The sequence below is a fragment of the Marmota flaviventris genome, chromosome 3 (genome assembly GCF_047511675.1).
Source record: "Marmota flaviventris isolate mMarFla1 chromosome 3, mMarFla1.hap1, whole genome shotgun sequence".
NCBI classification, from domain to species: domain Eukaryota; kingdom Metazoa; phylum Chordata; class Mammalia; order Rodentia; family Sciuridae; genus Marmota; species Marmota flaviventris.
The window spans coordinates 125,207,231-125,228,014 of record NC_092500.1 but is presented as its reverse complement, the minus strand read 5'-3'; the positions used below and the strand labels follow the sequence as shown (position 1 = coordinate 125,228,014).

Sequence of the window (20,784 nt, the reverse complement as noted above, 5' to 3'; positions counted from 1 at the left end):
AGAAAGATGACATTAATATCTATTATTGCTATTTTTACTTAGTAGTATACTAGACCTCAAAATTACTTCAAATAATGGGAAACAGTATTATAAAAATTAAAAAGAATGAAACTATAATAATTTGCTGACTACGTGATTGCAGAAAATTTACAAATATAGAAAATCCAAAATCTACAATTATATGATTAGAAATTATGGCTTAATTATAGCACCTCTCACAAGTTCAATATTCAAAATAAAAGCAAAAAATTACCTCAACTAATAGCAATAGACAGTTATAAAACAAAACTGAAAAACTGGAGTGCTCACAGAAACAAAAAAAAGAAAATCTAATCAATGATGTAAAAGATCTCCAAAAAACTAAGGATATAAATAAATGGACACAAACAACACATAGATGAATTGAAAAACTCCATATTGTCAAAGCAAATTACTCTGAATTTTATCTTTAGATTAAAACCAAACCTCAAACTATCATCATGCTTTTTTTGGTGGAAAATGACAACTTAATTCAAAATATACTCTATTTGGAAAAGTCCAAGAATGGGGAGAAAAACAGCAAAGTTGGAGCTGTTATTTTAATTCAAATTCACTATGTCAAGATTTACTACAAAGGTAGTGTGGTCTTGGTGCAAGATAAACACTGATACAATGATACAGAATGGCATCTGGAAAGACTCAGACGTGTCTGTACTCTGTATGTGACAGAGGTGGCAATGCAATGCAGAACCAGTCTTTTCAGGAAAGAGTCCTGAGTCTATGAAATTGTATTTCTAGCTTGCTAAAAATTCAACTTTAGCCAGGCATGGTGGCAAACGCCTGTAAACCCAGCAGTTTGGAGACTGAGGCAGAAGGATCATGAATTCAAAGCCAGCCTCAGCAACTTAACAAGGACCTAAGCAACTCAGTGAGACCCCATCTCTAAATTTGAAAAATATAGAAAAAAAAAAAAGCTGGGGATGTGGCTCAGTGGTTAAGTGCCCCTGGTTTCAACTCCTGATATCAAAAAAAAAATCAATTTTAGAAGGATTATATAATTATATGATAAATAAAAATAACTGTACAAGAAATTACTCGGAATCTTGGGACAGACAATTTTCTTTTAAAGGACATAAGAAGTACTATGGTTACAAGAAAGAGTTGATGAGATATTAAAATAACTTGGCTCACCCACAAACACCATTAACAGAGTGAAAACAAAAAGCCAAGTGTCTAACATGTACAATAAATACATATATACTTGCACCAAGAGTCATTGAGTCATGATTATTTGTAACATCGCTATTTTTAATAGTTAAGAATTGGGAAAAAAGACATAAATCTCCATCATTAGTTGAATGGATCAACATGCAGCCATGTGGTCATTCAATGGAACACTACACAGCAATAACAGTGAATGAAGAAGCACGTCTATCAACACAACTATAGATGAATCACAAACATAATAATGATTCAAAGAAGTTAGACATTAAAAAAGATATATATATATATATATATATATATATATATATATATATATATATTGCATGATTTTACAAAATGTTTAAAATATTCTATGGCATTGCAAGTCAGGAGAGTGGTTTCCTGCCGGGGGTATAGTAATTGGTGGGTGTGAAGGTAGCTTCTGTAGCTAGTTAATGTTCTTTGTTAATTGAGATTGGAGTTACATGACTGGGTACATTCTATTTTGATTCATTAAGTCATACAATTATTGATTCTATACTTTTCTCTATGAATTGTACTTAAGTAGTAATGTTTTTAAAGATATCATCACTCTTTACACTCCCTAACTTGAACTGAAATACGTACGATCAGTAGAAGAACCACATTTCACCACAGAATGTCTCCCTTTTGAAGTCTGCTCTCCATGCTCTCTGCTCTTAGAAACATGTCACTCAATGAGCAAACTGAATACCAATCAACCCTGATCTCTCTTACCTGAGCAGACCACAGAGGCTGTGTTTCCATGGGCACAGGCAGAAACACCCAGGGCAGTCACAGGGCAATTCCACAGGAAGGACTCAGACCCTGAGCAGTGGAATTGGTCTCTCCAGATCCCATCTCCTCCTTCCACAAATTACTCTCCTTTTGGGGTGGAGATGGCGACTCCACAGCCCAGCTGATGACAGACAACATTGGCATTGGCCATATTCCAGTGGGAGGCACAGAGTGTTCTCCAGCCTCCAGAGGTCTTCATCTCCACTTGACCCTCACACTGAGAGCTGCCATTTTTCATGAGTTGGACTTCTGTGTATTCTGACAGGAGAAGACAGGATTTCAGCAAACCTCAGACATTTGTTTTTTTTACCTGAACAGAATGTGCAGAGAGGTTAAAGTCCTGCTATCTCACCTGAGCAGACAATATGCACAGCTCCTCTGTGAGGGCAGTTGCCTCCAGGACAGGGTTCTCTGGGGCAGAACCAGAGTGCAAGTTCCTGTCCCTTACACTGGAACTCTTCAGCCCAGACCTGTTCACTATCCTCTCTAAGGGGCAGGTTCCCCAGGACAGATGCAGCCTTGCCACACCCCAGCTCTGCACAGATGACCTGGGCTGTGGGTGATGTGAAATTCCCATCAGATACTGGAGTCCATCCTCCTCCAGAATTCACTTCCACTCGCCCAGAGCAAGGTCCATATCCTCCAACCAGACGCACAAATCCTAAGGGAGAGAAAACAAACAAGTAAATGTCTGTCTTGGAATTTGGAAGCAACATGTAAAAGGCAATGGTATGAAATTTTTCTTTTCCCATGGACAGTATCTCAGGAACAGATTCAAAAGTTGGTTTCAGAATGGGACCTCCATGGGCAAGCATCTAAAGAGAAATCATTTGGAATGGCTGACTCCTAGGAACATAAAATTAGGGGTTGGTCAGAAAAGAGAATTCCTTTTCTAGGGACCTAAACCTGCAGGATTCAAGGAAACTGCACAATTGATGGGCTTTCAAACTTGTATGCAAAGATATGAAAAAAAATTCAGAGGTAAAAAGAAATAAGTATATAAGAGGGAAGAGACCTATCAGTAAGACAAGGTTTGAAAGCCATCCTGAGGCTTCTGGAGCTCAACTTTAGATCAACTTTCTTTCCCAGAAGCCAGTCTTCAAGTGACTGAGGACAAGGAAAACTCAAGAGACCTGGATCTATGAATGCATATCCAACTATAGACAGACTGATGACTCAAGGTAATAAATATAAATATTATAGCTAGTCCATTTTTATGGTTTTACATTCCATTCTTAGATAATTTTTCATGGCAAAAAAAATTCCATGAACTTCTTAGGTAAAGTAAGTGGGGGGAAAAGTTGCACACAGATGAGTCTGGATATTGAGAAAGCCCGAAGTGTTTGAGGAGAAAGGGTGCTAGTGGTCCTAGCTATCTCTGTTGAAACCTGGGATTTATCTATGAACCTGGAGAGAGTGAGTTCTCACTGGGAATATACTAGACCACTGAGTTTGATGATAGTTTAACCCTAGGAGTTTTTCTTCTGAGATACAGGAATCTTAGCAATTGCTAAGGAATGATAGTAATTGGTTTTAATCCAATCATTATGCTCTCTGTGTGCCCCTCTAGTATTTGAGTTTTCACATTAAACCTGTGCACTGCAAGAGAGAGAGACAGAGAGAGAGAGAGAGAGAGAAAGAGAAAGAGAGACAGAGAGAGAGATAAAGCAGAATGTAAATAAATAATTCATAATTTGTAAAATCCACTTTGCAAAAGCCTCAATACACCACAAAAAATGAATCCTGCTTGTCTATATAATTATACTGCATTAATCAAAATAATAACAATTATAATAGAAGGGAGACCAATAGAGTAGAAGAAGCTGATTGTGGAGAGAGGAGGGAGGAGGGACGGAAAAGGAAAGGTACTGGGGAATGAGATTGATCAAATTATGTGCATGTATTAATATGGCATAAAAAATACCACTATTATGTATAATGATAATGTATCAATAAAATTTCTTTTAAAAGTCTCGTATGGATGAAAGACATAAATATTTAGTTAAAAATACTTGTCAAATACATTTTTAACACATTCCATCACCCTCTGCTCCTTTTTTCTAATAACTACCCCCTCCATCCTTTCCAATTTCTCCTACTTTAAACAAGATAAAAACAATCTTAAAAGATACAGTCGGTCTGGGGTTGTGGCTCAGCAGTACAGTGCTTACCTCACACATGTGAGACCCTGGGTTTGATCCTCAGCACCACATAAAAATAAATTAAAAAATAAAAGTATAAAAAAAAGATACAGATGTGGGCTGGGGATATAGCTCAGTTGGTAGACTGCTTGCCTCACATGAACAAGGCCCTGAGTTCAATCCTCAGCACTACAAAAAAAAAATTAGATACAGATGCTTGGGAAAGAAGATTAAAAAGTGAGAAGCAACAGTGGTAGAAGTTGTGAGCTGTGGCAACTATTGGTATAGTGCTTGTCTAGCATGCGCAAGGCCCAGGGTTCAATCTCCAGCACCTTGAAAATAAGAAGAAAAAAGTGAAGTGTGGGTGGGATGTGCAACAGGTAAAAGTATGATTGCTGGAAGTTTTGAAATTAAAGGATATATGTGCATATATATATATATATATATATATATATATATATATATACATACACATACACATATATATATTAAAGGATACATATATATACATATGTCTATATATGTGTATATATGTATGTGTGTATATATATGCATATACATATCCTTTCATATATATATATATTTGGTCACCCAAGAAACATATTTTGAAAAGAATGAAAGGTAACAATGAAAAATAGTAAAATTTTTCACACAGCACAATCTCCTGGTTTCTGAGCATACTCATGATTATCTGTGCATATGCTAGAGTGCTTTCTGGTAAAGGACTGTGACTGTATAGGCATGCAAACTTTGAGGCAAGTATGACAGCAAAGTTTCTAAAAGAAATGACTATTAGCAACTAATAGTCTATTTAGAAAAATTTAAGTTAGATTCCACCCTCACCAAAGCTGACCAAACCAAAATTAATTCTAAATGAATCAAAGTTTAAAAGTGAAAATTAGTCATCAGTTTTTAAAGAAAATATGGATAAATATTTTATAACTATTAAAACAGGGAATGGGTTTCCAAATGTTCTGACAAAATTGAAATCACAAAGTAATAGATGGATATATTTGATTATATTAAAATTAGGCATATCTATATGAGAAAAGAAATAAAATTACTGGAAAATTACCAGCTGATAACTGAAATATATAACTGTAAAAGGATAAATATGTTTGATGTATTATGAGAACTGACAATTTTTTTTAATTTTTAGTTGTAGGTAGACACAATACCTTTATTTTATTTCTTTATGTGGTGCTGAGGATCAACCCAGTGCCCCATATATGAGAGGCAAGTGCTCTACCACTGAGCCACAACCCCAGCCCAGAACTGACAATCTTAAGTATGAATTCACCATGCTTTGATTTGGATAAGTGTCCCCAGTGGCCCAGCTAGTGATACTATTGGGCAGTGGTGGAACCTTTAAGAGACAGGGCTTAATGGAAGGAAGTTAGGTTGTCCGGGGCATGCCCTAGAGGGGGTACTGGCACCCTGGCCCCTGCACTTCCTGGCTACCACAATGTAAGCAACTTCCTCTGTCACGTATTCCCACCATGTTATACTGCCTTGCCACAAACCAAAATCAATAGCCTAACCAACCATGAACTAAAACCTCCAAAATTATGAGCCAGAGAAAACATTTCTGGAAATTTTCAAAACATTTGGTGAGAGCAGAAAAGGGGCAGCTGCCCAAGCTGCACAAAATCCCACTCCCCCACACCAGTCCCAGCCCTCTCCCCAGCTGTAGAAAATGGTGAATGAAAACACATACTATGATGTTTTGGGGGGTCAAACCCAATGGCACCTAGGAAGAATTGAAAAAGGCTTATAGGAAACTGGCCTTGAAGTACCATACTGATAAGAATCCAAATGAAGGAGAAAATTTTTAAAGGATTTTTCAAGCTTATGAAGTTCTCTCTGATGCCAAGAAAAGGGAATTATATGACAAAGGAGGAGAACAGGCAATTAAGGAGAGTGGAGCAGATGGTGGTTTTTGGCTCCCCCATGGACATCTTTGATATGGCTTTTGGAGGAGGAGGAGGAAGGATGCAGAGAGAAAGGAGAGGTAATTTTGTTGTGTATCAGCTCTCAGTAACATTAGAAGATTTAATAATGGTGCAACAAAAGAACTGGCTATGCAAAAGAATGTGATTTGTGACAAGTGTGAAGGCCAAGGTGACAAGAAAGGAGCAATAGAGTGCTGTCCCAACTACTGAGGTACTGGAATGCAAATAAGAATTCATCACTTAGGACCTGGAATGGTTCAGCAAATCCACTCTGTGTGCATGGAGCCCCAGGGCCATGGGGAACAGATCAGTCCTAAAGATAGAGGTCAAAGCCGCAACAGAAGATAGTTGGAGAGAAGATTCTAGAAGGTTCATATTGACAAAAGTATGAAAGATGGATAGAAGATAACATTCCATAGTGAAGGAGACCAAGAGCCAAGACTGGAAGCAGGAGATATTATCATTGTGTAAGATCTGAAGGACCATTCTGGTTTGGGGGATTTTTTAATAGATTTTTTTTTTAATTTTTAGTTGTAGTTGGGCACTATACCTTTATTTTATTTATTTAATTTATATGGCACTGAGGATCGAACCCAGTGCCTCACACATGGTAAGCAAACACTTTACCACTGAGCTACAATCCCAGCCCCGATCCTGCTATTTTTAATGGACAAGGAGAAGACCTTTTCATGTGTATGGACTACAGCTGGTTGAAGCACCAGGTGGCTTCCAGAAGCCAATATCCACTCTTCATAATTGAACCATAGTCATCACCTCTCATCCAGATCAGATGGTTAAGTATGGAGATATAAAGTGTGTGCTAAATAAAGTTATGCCAATTTATCATAGACCATATGAAAAGCGTTGCTTAATCATCAAGTTTAAGGTAAACTTTTCTGAAAATGGCTTTCTCTTTCCTGACAAACTCTGCTAGAAAAACTCCTACTTGAGAGGAAGGAAGTAGAAGAGACTGATGAAATGGATCCTGTAGAACTGGTAGACTTTGATCCCAATCAGGAAAGATAGTGCCATTATAATGGAGAAGCATATGAGTATGATGAACAACATGGCAGAGGTGGTGTTCAGTGTAAGACCTCTTAATAGGGCCAGTAAATAACACCCACTGCAGGCATTTTATATGCAGTAGTGAATGAGTGAAGAACTACAATCAAAATATGCTTACACTTCTTATTGTTTTGTTTTAATATTCAATTACAGTAGTGTTTTAAAAATTAAATGAAAAATAAATGCAAGTATAAAAGCTCTGAGTTTGCCTTATATGTATAATAACTTTGTTGTACAAGAAGTTGTTTAATATTTATAAAAACTATTTTTTTAAAGTTACCCTAAATACATCTGTTAGGCCATACCTTGTAATTTATTTCAACTGTGCACATGGACAAACTTAGACAAACATCTTTCAAGAGATGAGTATTATTCAATTAATTTAAAAATTTTGCATAGATTATACCCCCTCCCTTTTTTTTCTTTTCAATACTAGGGATGAACCCAGAGGTGCTCTACAACTGAGATACACTGCAAGCCCCTTTAATTTTTTTTTTATTTTGAGATAGGTTCTTACTAAGTTGTTGAGGCTGACCTTGAACTTGAGATACTCCTGCCTCAGCCTCCTGGTTGCAGGATTACAGGCATGTGCCACTGCACCTGACCATAAATTGTATTTCCAATGATGTGTATTAGTCAGGTTTCCATTCCTGCAATGATCTTTTAAAATCATCATCTTTAAAGAAGAAACAGTTTTTTAAGAGATAACACAACAGAAGAGAATGCAAGTTTACAAGTGCAAACTCCTAAGAAGCAGTATAGTATGATAAACCCCTTCTTTAGAAAGGTATCATTTCTTTCACTAATACCACAAGCTAAATTATACATTCAAGTTCAAGGCCAGCCTCACAACTTAGAAAGACCCTGTCTCAAAAAAATTTTAAAAGGGCTAGTAGTGTACCTCAATTGTAGAGCACCCCTAGGTTCATCCCAAATACTACCAAAAAAAAGTGGGGGAGATATAATCTATGCAAAAATTCTTTTAATTATTTGAATAATATACATCTTTTAAAACATTTTTTCCTCTCCAAATATAAAATTCTATATGCCAAAATAAAAGAACATTATTTTCCTATCATATGTCAGATAACCAATAATTTTTCCCCAGGATACATATCTAGAAAGAAACCAAGCAGTTTGTCTTCCAGAATTTGTACTGCTAACTTCTATGCTTGAGAAACATGAAGTTTGTTTCAATCTTCAGTAAAGGAGTTGCCAAATAATTGTTACTTCTCTAGATTTGAATATAATACAATCATTTTTATTAGAGCATTATACTTACACATCATATTTAAGTTTCTTTAGACAGTTATATATACAAGAAATTGGTTTTCAAGCAACCATTTTTAATCTAATTTAAAATCTATTTTATGCCAAATAGAAATTCTGAGATAAGTTATGGGGGATTAAGGGAGTTTGGGAAGAATTTTTGCTGTTTTGGTTTTTGACTTATCAAAATCACTCTACCTCATCTTCTAACAATCTCCTTACTAACTGTGCTTCTTTTTTTTTTTTTTTTTTTTGGTAGTTGTAGTTGGACATATGGACAACATGTCTTTATTTTTATGTGGTGCTGAGGATCAAACCCAGTGCCTCACACATGCTAGGCAAGCACTCTGCCACTGAGCTACAGCCCCAGCCCCTTGTGTTTTTGATGGGATCCAATCATAGAAACTTAATCCTATCCAGCAAAGAGCAAGAAAGAGAAATGATGGCCACTGATTGTCTAAAGTCTCTAAAACCAGTTCTGCTCATAATTGTTCCTGTCATATGAACTTATAACTCCCTCTACTGTACTAGTTTCTGTCTCCTTGGTATCAATACCACCTCTCTACAGAATTATGTGTCTCAGTATCCCAGAATTATTTTCCAGGTTAGATTTTGCCACTAAAAGGAATTTGGGTGAGATCTGGAAGACAAAGATAAAGTCAATGCCAATATTCTCAGAAAGTTGCAGAGGTCAGTTGTGGAGGTAGTGAGACGCAGTAGCTTCCACTGACATGACAATTACTACTGACACAATAGCTTCCACAGACATGACACCATCTGCATTTCTCCCCAAAGTTCCCAAGACAGTGTCTCATGCTTCTCTGTAATTTCTCATCCCCTCCCTTGTTCACAGCTTCAGGGGACAATATCTCTCACATTCCAGAGGAAAACTTCTGCAGCTCATGGTAGCTAAGAAGCAGAAAGGGAGAGAGGCCAGGGACAAGGTATGATAGTCAAGGTCACAACCCCAGTGACTTACTTCCTCCACAATGCACCACCTACAGTTTCTTCCCAGTTGTCCATTCAAATTACTAATCCACCAGTGGATTAATCCTCTGATGAGGTTCAAACTCTTACGAGCTAATCACTTCCCAAAAGCCATACCTCTGGAACTGTCACATTGTGGGTCAAATTTTCAACACATGAAATATTGGGGACATTCCAGATCCAAACAAAATATTCTACCCTTGGCCCCAAAAAACTCATGTTCATCTCACAAAGCAAAATTCAGTCCATTTCCAAGTTTTAATAGTTCTAGCATTCCTCAAAAATCCAAATCCAAAATCTCCTCTATGACTCAAGACAAGCTCTTATCTATGATCTCCCAGTAAAAAAAATCAAACAGAACATTAATCAGACAGAACATTAATCTCCAGAATACATAAAGAACTCAAAAACCTTAACATAAAAAATAAATAAATAAATAACTCAATCAATAAATGGGCAAAGGAACTGAACAGGTACTTCACAGAAAAAGAAATATGATCAGTTAATAAATACATTAAAAAAATGTTCAACATCACTAGCAATTAGAGAAATGCAAGTTAAAACTACACAAAGATTTCATCTAACTCCAGTCAGAATGGCAATTATCAAGAATACAAGTAACAATGAATGTTGGTGAGGGTGTTGGTGAAAAGGTTCACTCATACATTATTGCTGGTGAGACTGCAAATTGGTGCAATTATGTAAAGCACTATGGAGATTCCGCAGAAAACTTGGAATGGAACCACCACTTGACCCAACTATCCCACTCTTTGGCATATACCCAAAGGACTTAAAATCAGCATACTATAGTGACTCAGCCACATCAATGTTTACAGCAGCACAATTCACAATAGCTAAGCTATGGAACCAAACTAGTAGCCCTTCAACAGATGGATGAATGGATTAAAAAAATGTGTTACATATACACTTGGAATATTACTCAGCCATAAAGAAGAATGAAATTATGGCATCTTCCAGTAAATGGATGGAACTGAAGACCACCATGCTAAGTGGAATAAGCCAACCCCCCCCCAAAAAAAAGGCCAAATGTTCTCTCTGATATGCAGACACTGACATAAAGAACATAGATGGCAGGGAAGGAGGAGTGGAGGCTCACTGTATTAGGGGAAATTGAAGGGAAAGTGGGGATGGGAATGAGAAAGGCAGTAGAATGAATCAGACATAACTTTCCTATGTTCATATATGAATACACTACCAGTGTGACTCCACATCATGTAGAATCATAAAAATGTGAAGTTATACCCCATGTATATACAGTCTACTGTCATATATAATTAAAAAGAAAGCCTGAGGTTATCTAGAAATCAGCGAGAGCATACAAAAAAAAATCAAAGGGTAATACCTTTAATTTACAATGGCACAGAGTAAACATTCCCATTCCAAAGAAAGAAATGGGGTCAAGGAAGGGATGCGACCAAAGCAAGATAAAAGTCAGCAAGGCAAACAATAAATCCTGTAGCTCCACATCTGGCATCTGGAGCAGCTGGTGGCAAGATGTGATCCCGAGGGGCTTAACCAACTCTGCCGCCTTTGGCCCTGTTGGTTGCAGTCCACAGGCCTCTCCCTTGGGCTGGCTCTGCTTGCTCTCTACAGCTTTCTTGAGCAGACATTCCTCATTCCTGGCATTGCTAACACCCTAGGATCTCCATTACAGCTTCACTTTCATAGTTTCATGCATCACCCTTTTTGGGGGCTGCCTGCAGGGATTCTGACCCTGGGACAAACTGTCTGGCCTCACAGTGTTTTCTTTGAAATCTTGGCGGAAGCTTCCATGATCCCATAACTCTTGCATTCTTCATGCCTGAAAAACCAACACCATATGAATGATAATCCACTGCCAACCCAAGCAGTGTCCAGGTCCCCCTGGGCATGGCTGCAGTGGTCTCTGAGTGCCTGAGTGGCTGAGCATGGATGAAATATTCCTACAGAAACATATTCCAATGCAGGCCTGTGCAAGCAGGGTGACCCAGTGTTCTCTTGTCAAAGTAAAGTCTTCAAATGAACTTTCATTTCTAGGCCCTTAAGCATTCCATGGGTATGCCCTCGCTTATTTCTAGATAACCTTGGGCTTCTTTCTTATTGTCTTGGTGCAAAATAATCCTTTCATTTCAATGGCTCTAATCTCCTCAGCAACCACAACTTCCTTGGCCCAAATTTTACACCCACTTTTCTGACCAAACAGCAAATTTTCCAAATCTTTCCAATCTGCTTTTTGCTCCCAGTTCTCCTTTTAAATATGACTAAAATTTTCCAGAAATATCCATGCCACTGTCCAAATGCTTTGCTGCCCTGAAATTTTCCCCACCAGATTAATTAATCCATCACCTTTAAATTCAGTTTCACATAGTCTCTGAACATGGATAAAATGTAGAAAAGTTCTTTGCCAGAATGCAACACAAATAGCCTAGTCCTATTCCCACTAGAATTTTCATTTCCATCTCAAACCTTATAAGCACAATCTTTATTATCTGCATTCCTATTAGCATTCTGGTCTTCTGAGCTCACGCCAGAATCATTCAATAAGCTCCACCCACAAACAACATTCTAAGGCTCTCTAGCCTGCAGATCCAAAAGTTTCCAAATTCCTCCCACAAACCAATTCCAAAGGCTTTGGAAACACATGTTCATGTACAGTCACAGCAATAACCCTATTTCTTGGTACCAATTTTATGTCTTAGTCAGCTTCTCATCACAGTGACCAAAATACCTGTGTAAACAACTTAAAGGAGGAAAAAATAATTTTGGTTCATTTCTACAGAAATTTGAATCCATATCAACTGGCTTCATTGTTATGGGCACAGATGAAGCAGAACGTCATGGAAGAAGGGCATTGCAGAGGAAAGCTTTACAGCTCATGGCAGCCAAGAAGCAAAAAGGAAAACAACAAGGAAGGGATGGATCAAGGGCAAGATATAGTCCCCAAGGGCACAACCCTTGTGACCTTCTTCCTCCAGCCATGCCCAAACTGTCCAACCAGAGAGACGTACTTAATGTGGATTCATTTAAGAATTGGCAAAAGTCTCCAGGTAAAGGAATGCACAATGGGATTTACCCCTGAAACTGCCACACAGCTCCTATCTATCATTTGTTACTACCATAACATTTTAGAGACCTTTTCAGCAGCTGCTCCAGTTATACCTGCATTAACATCTCATAGTTGCTAAGAGATTCTAAAACCCTGCCAGGTGTCCCTGACTCAGTCAGGCTAGGTGGGGATCCATAGCAACCCCCTAGCAGCCACCAATCAGCATGAGACAGGGAAATACCTAGGATGCCAGATGACCCTCCCAGTAGTTTATGGTGGTTGATAAAGTGTTGGGAAACCATGTAATTCAGCATGAACACCCCCCTCTTGGCTTAAACCAATCAGTTCAAATGAATACCCCTTTTGTACTGACCAATCACCCTTACCCAACTTGTTCCCGCCAGTGAACGTGCTAATCATGTTTTAGAGTTGTCATTTGATTTTCCCGTGGTGTGTGATGATTTGCTAAGAGATGCTATGATGTATGTGGAGAAGGACCCTGCCTTCTCCAAAGAATGTATAAAACTGCTGCAAACCCTGTGCTCGGGGCCTCTCAGCGTCACCAGTTGCTGTGTGTGCGCGCGGAGAACCGAGCTAGCTCGAAATAAACACCTCTTTGCTGATTACATCAATGTTGGTCTCTGGTGGTCTGCTGAGAGCCACAGCCAAGCCGGAATGGCCCCTGGCATTTTGCCAATAGTATTGGTTGAGAGGCAAGCCATTAAGATGATGCTGGATTGATTCGGTTGTATATTAGACCTTTACTGTCCGCCTCGGCCAGCTACTTTGGAGTTCTCGAGCTACTTTGGAGTTCTCGAGCTACTTTGGAGTTCTCGTGGGGATTCCCAGAGAGTTCCCATTGGTTGGGGATGTGCGGGAGGAGGGATTTCCAGAAGAGGGATTTCCGGTTGTTGGTTCCTGGAGGAGCAGCATGGCGGTCGGGAGAGTTCCCAGGGAGCGTGTGTGGAGTGTGCTGGTGGAATTCAGAAATAAAGTTTGTTCCTGCTTCAGTGGCTCCTGATTTGTGCCCAGCCAGACTGCGGCATTTGGCAGCCCATATGGGGTACGCCTGAAGCTCGGAGGTAAGTGAAATTGCTCGCCCCTGAGGGAAGGCGAGAGAATGGGTGACCATTTCAAAAAACAATGTGTGCTTGTTTTGTTTTTGTTTCAAGCTGCATATCTCTAGAACTTTCTCAGGCAAACTGGGAAAAATGGTTGACTCAAGGTTTGAAGTTGTTCGCCCCTGAGGAAGAGATAGAAATAGACCACAAATGCACATGTCAAGAAAATAGGAAAATTGATACGATTTTTTGTTCCGTATTTGTTTCATTCTGTTTTGGTTTTGTTTTGTGTTATCTTGTTGGATTGCATTATCTTTATAGTAGATTAGAAATTACTAAAAGACAAACTGAAAGAGTGTTAAGTAAATTGTTTGAGGTCCAGACTATGGTAGAAAACATGTTAGATCAAGCAAAAGAGAAGGTCTCTCGAGCTAGTCAGATAGAGGAAGAAAATTTAAAGGAAGAAAGCTTAGAGGAGAAACAGCTATCAGGGGGGAAGCTACAACAGGAGGCTGCTATTAACTCTGTTCTATCACCAGAGGGCATAATTCAACCAACAGCTCCACCTATGGAGACAGCTGAGTGGCCCTCAACCCCCGTAGTTGATAGATGGGATCCTGAGACAGGACCTCAAAGATTAGCATGCCCTGTACTTGAGCAGGCAGGAGGGCAGCGAATTAACTGTGCTTTAGATTTCAAAACAGTGAAGCAGTTAAAGGAGGCTATAACAACCTATGGTCCTCAAGCACCCTTCACTGTAAGTATGGTTGAATCCATTACCAACTTAGACATGATGCCAGCAGACGGGGCTAGCATGTGTAAAGCTGTGCTAAATGGAGGGCAATATTTGTTATGGAAGGTTGCCAATGAGGAATTTTGCACGGAGACAGCTAGGCGAAATGCAGCAGCCAGTTACCCTCAAAAAATCTAGATATGTTGTTAGGAAAAGGACCTTATGAGGGTCAATGGCAACAAATTGAATATGATCCTGCTATATATTCACAAATTGCTGCAGATGCAGTTAGGGCATGGAAGACTTTACAAGGACATGGAGATTTACAAGGTCAATTATCTAAGATAATACAAGGAGCCAATGAACCTTACGCTGAATTTGTAGATAGGCTTATTCAAATAGCTACCAGAGTTTTGGGGGATACAGAACAAGCAATGCCATTAATAAAACAACTGGCTTATGAGCAAGCAAATCGTTGGTGCAGAGAGGTCATTAGACCATGCAAACATGGAGATTTAAACACATATATTAAATTATGTAGAGACATTAATGAACAAGGGCAAGTCTTGGCAGCTGCAGTACAACAGGCTTTACATGCCAGGCTGAAAATATGCTACAATTGTGAATAAACAGGACATTTTAAAAGGAATTGCCCCATAGGAGGAGGGTTTAACAAAGCTAGGTATCAAAGGAGAAGAATACCAGGTATTTGCCCACGATGCCATAGAGGGAGACATTGGGCTAATGAATGCCATTCTCAAACCACCATAGAGGGTATTCCATTATCAAAAAACGGACAAGGACCAGGTGTTTACCCACGATATCGTGGAGAAAGGCATCGAGCTCCATTGCCAAAAAACGGACAGGGGGGCCCAATGCTCCGGGGCCCATGACCACAAATATATGGGGCACTGGAGGAACCCAGAAACAACATGGAGGAACCCAGCAACACCATCAGGGTAGTATCCATCAGATCTCTCATCAGACGAACTAGAGGGAGCGCAGGGTTGGACATCTGCACCTCTGCCAGAGCAGTACTAACTCCAGAGATGGGAGTTCAAATCATTCCCACAGGAGTAAAAGGACCTCTTCCCCAAGGAACAGTAGGCTTATTATTAGGATGCAGTTCTTCTACTCTAAAAGGACTTATGATAAGTCCTGGGGTAATTGATCCCAATTATGAAGGTGAAATAAAAATTATAGCTAGTTCTCCAAGAGGTATATCAGTAACTTCACCAGGAGATAGAATAGCACAGTTATTAATAATACCCAGCCTACATGATAAATTTTCCAGTTGTACTATAGAAAGAGGTTCCAGGGGATTAGGCTCCACAGGTGTAGATTGGGCTATGTGGTCTTTAAATTTAGATTCTCGCCCAATGCTAAAACTAAATATTCAAGGACATGACTTTAATGGGCTACTTGATACAGGTGCAGACCTTAGCATCATATCTCGACAAGAATGGCCGAAACATTGGCCATTACAACAAGCCACTCAAATGCTTCGAGGCCTAGGAGTGGCAACTAATCCCCATAGAAGTGCAATGGTATTAGATTGGAAGGATCCTGAAGGATGTGAAGGAACTATACAGCCATATGTATTGGATCATCTTCCTATAAATTTATGGGGACGAGATGTCCTAGATCAATTAGGTTTGACATTAACAAATAACATCAATCCAAATGCACCCACTATTATGGCTAGACAAGGTTTTAGGAAAGAAAAAAGATTAGGAGAACAAGAACAAGGTATAGCAGCACCAATTCAAATAGATCAAGGAATAAATAGACATGGATTGGATTTTCAGAAGGGGTCACTGAGACAATAAAAATTACTTGGAAATCAGAAAGACCAGTATGGGTTCCTCAGTGGCCCCTGACTAAAGAAAAGATACAAGCAGCCCATGACCTGGTCAAACAACAATCAGCGGAGGGACATATACAACCTTCCATATCTCCCTATAATACTCCCATTTTTGTCATTAAAAAGAAATGTGGTTAATGGAGATTATTGCAAGATTTAAGAGCCATTAATAATGAGATGGTTATTATGGGACCTGCTCAATCAGGGATTCCTTGATTGTCTGCCTTACCAAAAACCTGGTATGTTTTAGCTATAGATATTAAATATTGTTTTTTTTTCAATTCCAATTCATCCTGAGGATAGTCCACGTTTTGCATTTACTATCCCTGCACTGAATCATGAAGGTCCTGATCAGAGATATGAATGGAAAGTACTCCCTCAAGGGATGGCTAACAGCCCAACTATGTGTCAAATTTATGTTAACAAAGCAATCCAGCCACTTAGAAATCAAAATCCTGAACTACAAATATTTCATTATATGGATGATGTACTATTAGCACACAAAGATAAAAACACATTGCTAGAATGTTATGCCACACTTACAAACTTATTAAAAAATTATAATCTAGAGATAGCAATAAAGTACAATTACATTTTCCAATTAATTATTTAGGAGTTCTATTATCCTCAACCATGGTCCGTCCACCAAAAATTCAAATACGAGTAGATCAACTCAAATCACTTAACAACTTTCAAAAGTTATTAGGAGACATAAATTGGATGAGGCCTTATCTAGGCATACCAACAGGAGAGTTGGGACCTTTACTTGATATCCTAAAAGGTCATCAGACCCAAATTCACCCCACATGTTGATGCCTGAAGCAAGAAAGGCATTAAAAATTATTGAAAAATATATGGAAAATATGCATTTGGATAGAATTGATATAAGTTTGCCTTTATTATTTATTGTAATACCAACAAAAAATATTCCTACAGGAGTGTTTTGGCAAGAAGGTCCATTATTGTGGATACATTTATCTTATTCTCCTAACACTATTCTTACTAGATATCCTGAGGCTGTAGGACAATTAATACTCAAAGGAATAAAAGCAGCAAAGGGAGTGTTTGGAATTTCTCCCAATAAAATTATTACTCCATATACTATGGATCAAATTGATGAGTTAGCTAATGAGTTAAATACTTGGGCAATAATCATGTGTAAATCTAATGTTTCATTTCATAATCACTTATCATCTAATCCTTTATTGTCTTTTTGGTCTTCGCATCCTGTAGTTTTTCCAAAAATGACAAGAAAAACCCCTATCATGAATGCTCCAAATATATTCACTGAGATTCTGCAATCTGTATTTGGGGTAAAAATGGGAGTTCATAACCCATTTGAATCTAATATATGAAATATGATATGTCAAGAGTTTTGTAATGTTTTTAACAACCAATAAAAAAGAATAAAATGTTAGGTCACAAATTAAAAAAAAAAAAACAAATATATTCACTGACGGGTCAAATAATGGTACAGCAGCAATAGTTACACCTGATAAAACTTTTACATTATTGGTACCCAAACAATCAGCTCAAAAGGTAGAGCTTAATGCAGTATTACAAGCTTTTGTGATTTTTAAAGATTCTGTATTTAATTTATTTTCTGATAGTCAGTATATAGTTAATGCTATAGTATCCCTTGAAGGTGCTGATAGGATTTCCCCTTCCTCTACTGTTTTCTCTTTGTTTTCCACTATACAAAGTCTAATCTGGGACAGAAAAGATCCATTCTTTATAGGACATATCAGAGCACATACAGGATTGCCTGGAGCCCTTAGTTTGGGCAATGATTTTGCAGATAAAACTACACATGACATACATATTTTCTCTACACTAGAAGAAGCTACAAATTTTCATAAAAGGTTCCATGTCAATGCTAATACTTTACAAAAGCATTTTAAAATAACTAAGGAGCAAGCTAGACAAATAATAAAACAATGTCAAAATTGTGTGACCTTTTTACCACAAGTTAAACTTGGAGTCAATCCTAGAGGATTGATACCTAACCATATTTGGCAGATGGATGTCACACACTTGCCAGAATTTGGAAAATTAAAATATTTGCATGTTACAGTTGATACTTCTTCCGGATTTTTGATAGGCTCCCTTCATGCTGGAGAAAAAACTAAAGATATTTTAGCTCATTGCTTAAAAATTTTGCCACTGTGGGCATTCCAAAACAGTTAAAAACAGATAATGCCCCTGGTTATACTTCTACCCCTTTTAAACAATTTTGCTCATCATTTGGCATTACTCATATAACAGGAATCCCATACAATCCACAGGGACAAGGCATAGTTGAAAGAGCTCATCAAACTATTAAAATGTACTTATTAAAGCAAAAAGAGGGAATTGGAAAGGGGTATATATCCCCCAAATATAAACTTAAAATAACGCTTTTTACTCTAACCTTTTTAAATTTGGATTCATCAGGGCTTAGTGCTGCAGAAAGGCATATGTGTCCAAAAAATGTACATAAGCCCAAGGTACTTTGGAAGGATATTCTAACAGGACAATGGAAAGGTTCTGACCCAGTGATTGTCTGGAGTCAGGGGTCTGTTTGTGTATTTCCACAGGGAGAACAGCAGCTGATTTGGATTCCAGAGAGATTAACTAAGGTCCTGACCCAGTGATTGTCTGGAGCCAGGGTTCTGTTTGTGTGTTTCCACAGGGAGAACAGCAGCTGATTTGGATTCCAGAGAGATTAACCAAAACGATTTCTACAGACCAAAAAGAAGATGATTTGACTCAAATCCATAACAGCTGATATCCTGAGCTCCAGCTTGGCTATTCTTACATCTGCAACAGTGATTCTCCCACACCTGGAGGCTAATGAATAATGAACACCATTAAGGCCTATTTCAAATGTAAAAAAACTTGAGGCTTGCTTGTGGGAATACCTTCAGACCCATATGCAAGTTACTAAAAAAAAGGATGGGACACGGAGCACGGAGCGGCCGAGTTCCGGCTCCCAGAACTGCCCTGGCCCAGGGCTAGGAGCCCACGGAAACTGCTTCTAAGTCCGGGTCCTGCTGAGGGCTAGTCAGGACTCACCCTTTGCTTTGGTTGCCCGGCAAGGGGAACGGAATGCTGCCATTCGCATAGGATACCAACATGGCAGAGATATGATGTCATCAGAAAGCGGCGGAGGAGAGAACTTCATCAATACCAGCGGCGACAGAAACAGTTGGTCTCCTGGTGGGGGGGGGTGAGGCACAGACACCCGAGTCTCCTCAATTTGTAGTCGAGCCAGAGGGGAGGAGCCGGGCCACCGCCAGCGCCCGGAGCAGGCCCAGCGGCTCGCCAGCGTGGTGACCGCGTGACCCCAATTGGAGAGGGGGCGGAGCGGAGCCGCCACCCGCACCCGCAAGGTGGGCAGACCCGCGACCCAGTGGTACATGGGCGTGGTAGGAGGGGCAGGGCAGAGCCGCCGCTCGCGCTTGCAAGGTAAACAGACCTGTGACAGACTGGCGGGTCAGGCCCAGTGGCCTGCCAGTGTGGTACACACGTCACCCCAACTGGAGTAGGGGCAGAGCAGATCCTTCTCCCACGCCCAGATCAGGCCCTGCCGCTGTGGTGGCCACGTGACCCCAATTGGAGTGGGGGCGGAGCTGAACCGCCACCTGTGCCCGCAGGGTGAGCAGACCTGTGACCAACCTGCAGATCAGGCCCAGGGGTCCGCAGGCGTGGTAGGAGGGGCAGGGCAGATCCGCCGCCCGTGCCTCCAAGGTAGGCAGACCTGCGACAGACCGGCGGATCAGGCCCAGGAGCCTGCCGGCATGGTACACACACCACCCTAATTGGAGTAGGGGCAGAGCAGAGTCGCCGCCCGTGCCAGGAACAGGCCCAGCAACCTGCAGGCGGGGTAGTCACGACACCCCAATTGGAGTAGGGGCAGAGCAGAGCCGCCACCCGTGCCCGAAAGGTGGGCAGATCTGCGACCGACCAGCGGGACAGGCCCAGTGGCCTGCCGGTTCGACAGACACGTCACCCCATTTGGAGTAGGGGCAGAGTAGAGCCGCCGCCCGCGCCTGCAGGGTAGGCAAACCTGCAACCGACTGGCGGATCAGGCCCGGTGGCCTGCCGGCGTGATACACTCGTCACCCCAATTGGAGTAGGGGCAGAACAGAGCCTCCGCCAGCGCCCAGAACAGGCCCAGTGACCTGCCAGCGTGGTAGCCACGACACCCCAATTGGAATAAGGAGAGAGCAGAGCCGCCGCCCTCGCCTGCAGGAAAGATACGCAAGCAGTATGAAAAGACAAGGAAAGAAAGGACCACAAGCAATGCAGGTCAACGCAACTTTAGAAGAGGTAACAGCGGCAACAGATGGAATGTCAGATAAAGAATTCAGGATATACATGCTTCAGATGATCTGGAGTATCAAGGAAGACATTAGACAGCAAAATCAGACAATGAAAGATCACTTCGACAATGAATTACGCAAACAAATCCAGGAAGCAAAGGATCAACTATACAGGGAGATAGAGGTTATAAAAAACAAACAAACAGAAATCCTAGAAATGCAGGAAGCAATAAACCAACTTAAAAACTCAATGGAGAATACTACCAGCAGAGTAGAACACTTAGAAGATAGAACATCAGACAATGAAGACAAAGTATTTCAACTGGAAAAGAACATAGACAGCTCAGCAAGACTGTTAAGAAAC

At 40.0% G+C, this 20,784-nt stretch overlaps 2 pseudogenes; one reads left to right on the top strand and one right to left on the bottom strand.

Moving 5' to 3' along the window:
* The window catches only part of LOC114104832 (antigen WC1.1-like), a 76,519-nt pseudogene that overhangs the window by 28,686 nt on the left and 27,049 nt on the right, over window positions 1–20,784 (bottom strand).
* LOC114104946 (dnaJ homolog subfamily A member 1-like) lies at window positions 5,836–7,192 on the top strand (annotated as a pseudogene).